We start from the raw sequence: 10,482 nt of genomic DNA on the forward strand, positions 1-10,482 counted from the left end.
CGTGGGCCATAACAAACAAAATACGGCCTGACCCTTCAATCTCCAAATCCAGCTCAAGCCAAAGCACTATTTATAAACACTCAATAACTCAGTAGAAGAAAATGGCAATGAATTAGCTGCAAACCCAGTCTTTGCACATAGTACTAAGGCACTAGAAATATACATCACCACCATATTAATAAGACTGAAGAAAACATGTGGAGGTTGTCTGAGGAAAATCGTTTGCACAATGTTAGGGTGATTTGGGTGGCTGCCAGGGCGATGCTATGCAGTTGCTAAGGTATTCTGAGAGGTTTTAATCGCATTGCTATGTGGTTGCAAGGTTGTTCTGGGGGATTGCTAGGGTGTTCTGAATGGTTGTTTACTAGCCCACATCAAAAAGCTCACCTCAAGGATATTTTGGCCATTTTATTGTACAAGTCTAATTGCTTATAAGCAGTGCTGGGTAGTAACGGATTACATGTCATTTGGATTATGTAATCACATTACAGAAATTAAGTACTTGTAATTAGATGAAATTACATTTTAAAATACTCATAATCAGATTAGAGTTACTGTTTTATGGATTACATGATTACATATTAATCAGGAAAAAGCAGTAAATTGTTGATAAATTATTGTTCCCTCTAATTCAGATTTTTAAATATTTTAAATTTTTTTTTTATTCTATCAGCCTGCAGATGATATACACTCACTGAGCACTTTATTAGGAACACAATGGTCCTAATAAAGTGCCCGATGTTGTCTTCTGCTGTTGTAGCCCATGCGCCTCAAGGTTCGATGTGTTGTACATTCTGAGATGCTATTGTGCTCACTGCAATTGTACAGAGTGGTTATCTGAATTACTGTTGCCTTTTTATCAGCTCAAACCAGTAGGGCTATTCTCCGTTGACCTCTCTCATAAACAAGGCGTTTCTGTCCGCATCACTGGATGTTTTTTTTTTCTGAGTAATCTCTAGAGACTGTTGTGTGCGAAAATCCCAGGTGATCAGCAGTTACAGAAATACTCAAACCAGCCCATCTGGCACCAACTTATGCCACAGTCTAAGTCACTGAAATAATTTTTTCCCCCCATTCTGATGGTTGATATGAACATTAACTGAAGCTCTTGACCAGTGTCTGCATGATTTTATGCATTGCACTGCTGCCACACGATTGGCTGATTAGATAATTGCATGAATAAGTAGGTGTACAGGAATTCCTAATAAAGTGCTCAGTGAGTGTACGTTCAATAATTCTTCAAAGTTTTTTGAATGTAGGGGTTTGGGTTGGAATTGCACATACAGAAGTTATATTAGCCACCAGCCATAATTACACAGAAAGTGGAGCAGTAATCCACACGTAAATGCAGAACCGATAACATTAGTGTGGTAAAATTTGTTTTAGTTTCACAAATTGCTTTTGTACTTGGCTTCAAAAATGTACATAAATGTGGCAAAATTTGCAACAACTTTTGAGACTTGAGTTTATACTTACATCTTATTTACTTTACATTTAAGCAACATTATGTCAAAATTGTACAATCGTATCCTACTCAAATGCATGTGACTTCTAATAAACAAAAAAACAAGAGTTAGGTCAGAAGTAATCCAAAAGTAACTCAAAAACTATCTGATTATATTACTGTAAAATGTAATCCAAAAGACTGTTACTGACTACAATTTTAGTCATGTAATTTGTAATCAGTAACAGATTACAATTCTGAAGTAATCTACCCAGCACTGCTTACACTGTAAGTAATAGCACTACAAAATAAGACACATGATTTGAGGTATCATTCATGTCTGTAGCAAAAACGGTGCGATTTAGGCTGTTTTTACGACCAACAAATTTGTTCCAATCTATTATTCCCAAGTATGAGCAATAGATTAATAGTGATGCTTGCCTAAGTAAACAAGCATCAGTAATAAAAATGAAAATGGTAGTCTAATCTCCATTCCTGTCATATTCTTATCACAAAGAAATTAAATATAAGTATTGTGAGACTATCTCAAGATAAAGCACTATAAAATTACACCCTTTCTCAGAGGGATAACCATCTGTCAGCCTGCAACACACACTTCTAACATACACGCAAGAAGAAAAGTGAAGGGAGAAACAATTTCATTATCTCTTCAAATGATCTGATACAGACAGCTTCAAAACACTTCAGGCTTGGCTGCCTTTATTGTGTTACCTTGCCGTCTCTGCAGACTTGAAGTACAGAAAGAGCTGATAATGAATTGGAAGAGTAAATTAAATAACTTGTGTTTTATGATCAACTCAATCAAAAAGCTATCACTGTCTGTCCTAGAAACTGATAGTGAAGGAAACTAAAAAAGACAAGAAATGAGAAAATACACAGGCATACTCATGTTCTTCAGGCATACTCAAAGTTTGCTGAGTGGGATAATAAAGTATGCTGATAAATATGAAGGAGAAATGCTGGCGAGAAAGATTGTTACTTTACAATTTAATCAATATACTGTCAATGTCAATCATGCTTCTATTGTGACGTACTGTAACAAACGATATTTGGCGCCAAAAGTGTCTGTCACGCAGCGGCTCGTGATGTAGAGGCACTGAGTGGGTACTGAAAAAAACTGCCAACTGCCCACTCCACACAGGGAGCGAGACTCGAGAGGAGGTTGGCACTGACAAGCTCGAAGGTAAGGATGTCAGGGATCTTTAAAACATCCGTCAATCACGGCAAAGGCCGGAGTCCGTCGAACATAACGGCACAAACAGCTTGAGAAAAAGTTGGACGTTGACGCCAATGACGATGTAGACCTAAGATTGATGCTCGAACGTCTCTTCATAACACAAACTCCACCAATCTACCTATGACCTCAGTGGTAAAGTTATAAGTAATGATAACAGAGCCGAAACGCTAGCTGTACCTTAAATATGTTTGGGAAAAATACAAATAATAATAATATTTTTTACTACAGCAATGACATAAATAATAAAAAGGGAATGTTTAAAGCCTATACTTTCGTATTTAGTTATGATTCTGATATATCCGTTTAAAATGTACCAGAGAGTCTAGTTTGGGTCTATACCCGATTATAAAGAAAGACTCCTGCGGAGAAAGGCGGAGCGGCGGAAGTCTCGTGAAGATGGGGAGACAGGAGGAGAGCGCGGGAAATCCATTCTAGAATTCTGTTCCTCTCAAAATTAAAGAACGCAAAATTGTGACAAAGTACGTCATTTAAGAATGTACCTGAAATGGAATTGCACCGCTATGACAGTAAGTATTTATACTAGCAAAACAATCCTCATGGAACATGAGAGGTTTTTCTTTTAATAAACATTCTGGACAAATTACCCACTCTCACAGTAGTCTGCTCTATATTCACACAGGAAAATCATTCAGTTTAGTTATGAGTGTTTGGATGCTGACTAAGTGTGCAAGTTAAAACGACCACATTTCGTTAACGGTTAAGAGTTCTATGGAATGAGTTTACGCGGAGTTCTCCAATCAACAACACAATTCCTGTCGAAGTAACGTATTCTTTGCGAAATGAAGCTCATATCATACCCGCCATACAGTATAAAAACCCTGTGAAAGGATGCCGAGTGAGGAAGCTCAAAGCATTGATAAAATGTAGCTAATCTTTCAATACAAGCATCTCAAACAGACCCGGTACTGTACTGATTTGTTTTCGAAACAAAACACACTCGGCTACGTCAAAATCTTCAAAAAAAAACAGACTTTATTGAAAGCAGACGATCCAGTGAATGAACACTGGCATGCATTTACACACAACATAAACATGCAAACACGCGACACAAAACCGTAGACTGCAAAACACTTGCTTGTCTCACCAAGAAATATGTTAAAGCTGTGCTACGTCTGCTGCACAAAATATATAATTTAATCAAATTCAAAGCATACAATCTGAGATTTTTATTAATCCAGTTGAAACATTCTTTATATGTTAATCCTATGCATAAAGTGCACACGCGAAATTGCAATTGTCTGTTTATTGGATTATGACACTAGTGCTTCTGTTAAGATATTTGTCTAATGTTAGATTTCGCAAGCTGCCTTCCTCATGTAGGATACCCCAACAGTTCTAACCTACATCCAATTTTTCCTGAATTCCCAACTGGACCAATCTTGGCGATGTTTTGCAGAAAGCCAACCCACACACTGGTTCATTGAGACTGAAAAATCTAGTAGATAAATAAACTAAACAATTGAGACAGTTTAACGTGTTTAAAAACATAAAACACCCCTCCCTATATGCAGGAGTGCCGTTTTGCCTATAAGTGCGATATGCAGTGGTGCAGGTAAACTGAGCTCTCCAATAAATGCATCGTTTACATTCAGCTCGCCTTAAAACCAGAAGCCTTACACCCAACACCCCGCTATCCAAATAACCTGTTTGTTACTTGTTTCAGTAACGCAATTAAACCACAGGGAATCTGACCAAGTTAGTCTAACAGCCTCCTTCACTATTGCTGCACAATGCAGATCTCAGCTTGTGTTTAATGCGTCAGTTAATAGACAGCGATGTTTCAAAACCGCATATAAAATGCATAGGCTATAAAGCTCTCCTTGGCTGTTACACCGCAATCAAGTATTACACAAATGAATGCAGAGGAAAACAGCGCACTTAAACGAAGCATCGACAGAAAAGGAATGTAGTTGTTCCAGACACCGTGAACTGAGAAAAATTGCGTTTCCCCAAAATAAAACTGCATTTAAAAAAATCCCGCCTGTGCGTAAAGATCCGAGGGTACTTACTTGTGCTTTTGATGCGTTGGTTTATTATCCTTGCCATTCGTAAAATCTCAAACTTGCGTACATTTTCTCGGCAGCAGTGTGTAAAGCTCCGCTCGCACTTTCCGAGTGTGAAGTCTCAGCACAGCATGAATGAGGAGGAATGCGGTCCGCGCTCCGCGCTCTAGACACAGCCTCGTTTTGAATCTTAAGGAACGCGCTGCCAGAGACATATATCTCACGTCGCACCTAGGCGGCGACGTTGAGCGCGCTTGAGCCTGTAAAGATTTATGAAATATACAGTAAGTCTGTAGTCTTCTTGAATAGGCTAGCGATGCACCACCTTTCGTTGTAAGCACATTTATTACAATTACAGAGACGTCTTTTTTGTCTTTTGCCGATGGCAGTCTAGCATTAAGCAGATGAGATAAAACACCCTTATTGTTTTTATTTTGGGGGATTCTTACAGTATATATTTTCAGAGCTGTGCATGAAATAGAGATGCCTGCTTTTATAAGGTGGATCTTTTTACAATGGAGATGGACATTTATGCACATAATGAACAATATAGGAGAATAAATAGAGAATATACTACACTATATTCTAACTGAAAACTGACAGTTTTATCATTTTAGTTTTAGAACTAATCAAGCCACAGAAACTAGTTTGCTTCTTGTATTTGAGCAGATGAGATATATAAAACACCCTTATTGTTTTTATTTTGGGACATTGTAATATTCACTCACTGAGCACTTCATTAGGAATACTTGTTATTATTATTCATGTGAGTATCTAATCAGCCAATCATGTGGCAGCAGTGCAATGCATAAAATCATGCAAATTCGGGTCAGGAGCTTCAGTTAATGTTCACATCAACCATCAGAATGGGGAATTTTTTTTTTTATCTCAGTGATTTCAACCATGTCATGTTTGTTGGTGCCAGACGGGCTGGTTTGTGTATTTCTGTACCTGCTGATCCTCTGGGATTTTCACATACAACAGTCTCTAGAGTTTACTCAGAATGGTGCCAAAAACATACAGTGAGCAACAGTTCTGCGGATGAAAATGCCTTGTTGATGAGAGAGGTCAGCAGAGAATGGCCATACTAGTTCAAGCTGACATAAAGGCTATGGTAACTAAGAAAACCACTCTGTACAATTGTGGTGAGCAGAATAGCATCTCAGAATGCACAACACATCGAAGGCGGATAAGCTACAACAACAGAGAACCACGTCAGGCACTTTATTAGGACCACAGTGTTCCTAATAAAGTGCTCAGTGAGTGTATTTTCTGAGAAAAATCAGAACTGTGCATGAAATAGTGATTCCTGCTTTAATAAGGTGTACCTTTTAACAATGGAGATGGTGGTTTATGCACAGAATGCACAATATAGGAAAATAAATATAAATAATATACTATTTATTGCACTGTATATTCATACAGAAAATTGATGGTTTTATTGTCTGAATTTTATAACTAATCAAGCCACAAAAATATTTTGCTTTTTTAATGCTTATCAATAGCAGAAAATTGAGGGAAAAAAAAAAAAAACATACAACACCTTCATTTTAAAAGATCCAAAATACAGTACGAATGCTTTTTAGATAACAACAAATGTCACATCAATCCCACATTTGCATTATTTGCTATGATACTGTACATCATTAGCTCACAATGAGATCATGTGCTTGTTTGACAAGTCTCAGACCTTTACAAAGATTACAAACATATTCTCATGTCACAATGTGTCTGGCCACCCTTTGAGCTTTGCAGTCCCCAGAAACCTTCTGCAGAATGAAAAAGGGGATTCTCTGATAAACACTCTGGATTCAGGATCAAACTTGCACACCTACTGGCAAATCCAGTGCTAGACTGAAGACAGAACATGAATGCACAAACAAGGCTGTCAGGACAGTCAAAACGTAGAAAAAAGAAACTTCAGGTGGAATTTTATTCTAAACTCTATAGCATTGCATTGCTTACCTGTTGTTTTATTAGTCTGACAAGGTCCTTCAGTGCATTGTAGGCTTTCTGGCACATGTTATCATTTTCACTTGATTTTAGTTTGAAGCTGTTTACAGCAAATAAGAGTTTCTGTCCTTTTTATGTCTTGGAAAATGCGTTCTCACCAAAAAGTAACAAGAATTTATAATAAAGTTCATATATACACAATATAAATTATGTGAACGTTTCATATGGCACACATATTGTTTTTAGAATATGATGGGAAGAGGAAAAATAACAGCATCAATGAGCATCAGATTTGCTTTGGGTCTCACTGATCCGTTGTTCTGTTACAGGTGAAAGAACTTTTAGGACTATATGTGAACACCAAGTTTGTTGTCTGGTGGAAAGCCTACTGATCTATGGTCTGTCTGCGAGAAAGGATTTGCTTAGAAAATTTTAAGAAGAGGAGATTTCTGTTGGATTGGTAATGTATTACATATACATTTTGTGTTTCAAAAGTTCCAAAGAACAGCTAATTGCTGGATTTTCCAAGGTTTGTGGGGTTCAAGGCATGATACCTCAATAAAATAGTTTGCAAGATCCTGCTGCGGAATTATTTGAATGTGTTACTATGTACTTTGCTGCATGCTGGTTAATTATTGTGATTGGACTGATTTTTGTTTTACCTGCCCCTATAATTCACATACAATAACTGCCATTTTACTTATTAGTCTGACAGCTTCCTGTTTTAAATTGGCAGTTCTTAGCCAGCTAATAATGCCGGTCATTGTATGCACCAGACATGCCACTCTAAAAATCATTGACTCATTCTCAAGAGCACAATCAGAAAACAAGTAAAAATGCAAAGCATAGAGTGACAACCAGTGGGTTACTCTATCAGAGTCACCAAGTTCAACGGGCATTATGAGTTTATGTGAGAGAAAAGAAGGAGACCAGAGAGGTCCAACAGTTGTTGGTCAGGTGGCATTCAGAAGTTGGCCTTGCATCTTAAAAACAAAGTGCTCTGAAGGTAAGTATGCCACTCCTTCCTAGACACATTTGCAAGGTCATCATTGTTATTTGGAAAGTCTGACTGAAATTGATTAGATGTAACTCTTTTCTATAACTTCATGAGTTTTAGAAAAGCAGGTGGTGATTGCAGGGATATTAGTAATTTTCTATAAGTTTCAACCACTGTCTGTCCCTAAGATGCATTCCCCTGCAAATAAACACGAGAACACTCCCACAGGGTTCCTGTCATAGAAAACCTGGAACACAAAGGGAGATGTTAGGCAGAATGTTAGCCTCTTGTATGAAAAAAAGATGCAATGAAAGTGAATGTTGACTGAGACTAACATTCTGCCTAACTTCTCCTTTTGTGTTCCACTGAACAAAGAAAGCCATACAGGTTTGGAACAACATGGAGGTGAGTGAATGATCACAGAATTTACATTTTTGGTTAAATTATCCCTGTAAAAGTCATGGAAAGTTATGCTTTGCACTAAAATATTTAATAGGCTAAATATTGTTCTTTTGTAGAATAAAATTTGCTTGCAGGCAAAGTTACGTGACTGAGGCGACATTTTTGCAAAATGTTATATACAGTAAGTGGTTAATATTACGTGTTTGTTTATTTTTTTTATTGTCCACTGTGTGGCTCTAAAAGAGAGTTACATTTTCTCCCAGACATATGAGATTTTTAAGTTTAGTGGTCAGTCGAGTTTTAAATCAGCAAAACCTTCAGTACCTTCCTACCCTAAACCTAAACGATAGTGTATTAAAAAGCAAATGTGAGATGAAAAACAATTGCTGAAGCAACCACTTAATTTTGTGGCGCTTCTATGCCGGCTCAGACTATTGACTCTCACGTGTGCTCTGCGGGACTTGTTCCTCGTTTCTTTGCATCGCAAGTGCAGGGCAATCAGTCGAGCTATTGCGCAATTCGATCGTATTCTAAGAAGTTTGTAAATGTAGTTATGTAATGCAAACGTTTAAAAATGTATCGCCTAACAAGTCATAAGCTATATTCAAAGTTTTCAGATGTCATAAGATAACATTGTGTGAGGAACAGAGTGAAAAGTGTTTATGAACTCATAATCTGCTGTTTAACTCATAATTTGTGGGAGAGGGAATCAAAGTCTTTATTGTTGTAGTGCCTCTAGTGTTCATTTTACCAGGGAACTGCTGTGATACAAGCAACGTAAAAATAATTTTGCAAAGATGTAGGTAAAGTAACGTGTTTCTCTGAGACCAGGTTGTAGCTTTTTTTATCTAATTTGTGAGTGAATCATTCTTTTGAGCCGGTACTTTAAATAAAACGGTTGACAAATAATTTTTAATTATAGGCTACATTAGTGAATCAGACTGAATTTGAACTAATTTTAAAGAATCCTAATCTAGTAATCACAAACAACTGAAAAGGTCATAGAAATTCATTGGTCAAAAAGTGTGGGAACCCTGCTCCCTACTCCCAGTGTATAATCATGCATGTATCTATACATGTCCAGTATGTGGTCTGTAACAGAGCCTCCCCGGTCACCTATTCAAAACCTTTTAGAAAAATATGAATTTGAATGCCTGCTGTGATGGCTGTTGCTTTTGCAAACACACAGCTGTATGCTGATCCCTGCTTCCAGTTAGTTTCACATCCTGTGGTTCGAGACTGCATATTTCCTCGCAGGACATTGTTTCACCAAGAAGCAAAGACTTTCACAGAATGTTGGGCTCTCCTAGCCAGCGCCACCTTGATGTCAGCCATGCATCTCTTTCACATCCAATGCGACACCCAATCATAATTAAAATCTTTTGTGGAAGCTGGAGCAAGGGAAGCTAATTAGGGACAAACACTTTTTTTTCTCCGGTGCAAATCAAAAAGAAATGAGAGCACTGGCTGCTTCTGCACCCCTGTGATGTGTAGCTGGGTTATGGGGGGCAAGTAGGAGGAACCAGCAGATGCCAGTGCATTTTTTCCCCCTCTATTCTATAAATGTTTTTTTTTATTTGATCATGTAAAGGATCACAGGCACGCTTTACTTCTTTGCTCACACTGCAGTTCTGTGCAAATTAGGTCTGTATAACTCACTAAATGATTGAAGTGTGGACAGTAAGGGGTAGAGAGCAAAGGAGCGTGGGTGTGGGGACAATGTCTGGCGTCTGCATCCAGAAATAAGCTTCATTTTTTTCCCTCCATGGCTGGGTAATTAGGCGTTAGTGTAGACTAAGTGTGTCTGTGTGTGTGTGTGGGTGTATTGTCTATCGGACGTAGGTTACCTTATGTTATGTATAAAGCTTTGATGTTTATCTTTATATATCTTGTATAGTGGGAGCATTAAATCATTATGCAAGAAAGCTCAAACTTTATGTATAAATAGCCTTTTTATACATATCTCAACCAATTTTTTCAACGTTTTCTGTTCTTCACATAAACGTCAATAATATTGATAAGACGGACACTGTCTGGCGTCTGCATCCAGAAATAAGCTTCATTTTTTTCCCTCCCTGGCTGGGTAATTAGGCGTTAGTGTAGACTAAGTGTGTGTGTGTGTGTGTGTGGGTGTGTGGGTGGGTGTATTGTCTATTGGACGTAGGTTACCTTATGTTATGTATAAAGCTTTGATGTTTATCTTTATATATCTTGTATAGTGGGAGCATTAAGTCATGCAAGAAAGCTCAAACTTTATGTATAAATAGCCTTTTTATACATATCTCAACCAATTTTTTCTACGTTTTCTGTTCTTCACATAAACGTCAATAATATTGATACCGAAGCTAGGAATATAGCATGCTATGCAACTAGAAGATATGCTGATGATGTTACAATAATATTT

The 10,482-nt window shown here is 37.6% G+C and overlaps 1 protein-coding gene across 1 annotated transcript in view; it reads right to left on the reverse strand.

Annotated features, from left to right (window-relative positions):
• The window catches only part of LOC127419896 (plexin-A1-like), a 289,863-nt gene extending 285,013 nt beyond the window's left edge, over positions 1-4,850 (reverse strand). The window contains exon 1 of the mRNA XM_051661705.1: positions 4,733-4,850. The gene's annotated coding sequence lies outside the window, so the exon portion shown is untranslated. The remainder of the gene's footprint in view (positions 1-4,732) is intronic.
• Between the last annotated feature and the right edge of the window lie 5,632 nt (positions 4,851-10,482).

The sequence above is a fragment of the Myxocyprinus asiaticus genome, chromosome 29 (assembly GCF_019703515.2).
Source record: "Myxocyprinus asiaticus isolate MX2 ecotype Aquarium Trade chromosome 29, UBuf_Myxa_2, whole genome shotgun sequence".
In the NCBI taxonomy this organism is placed as follows: Eukaryota; Metazoa; Chordata; class Actinopteri; order Cypriniformes; family Catostomidae; genus Myxocyprinus; species Myxocyprinus asiaticus.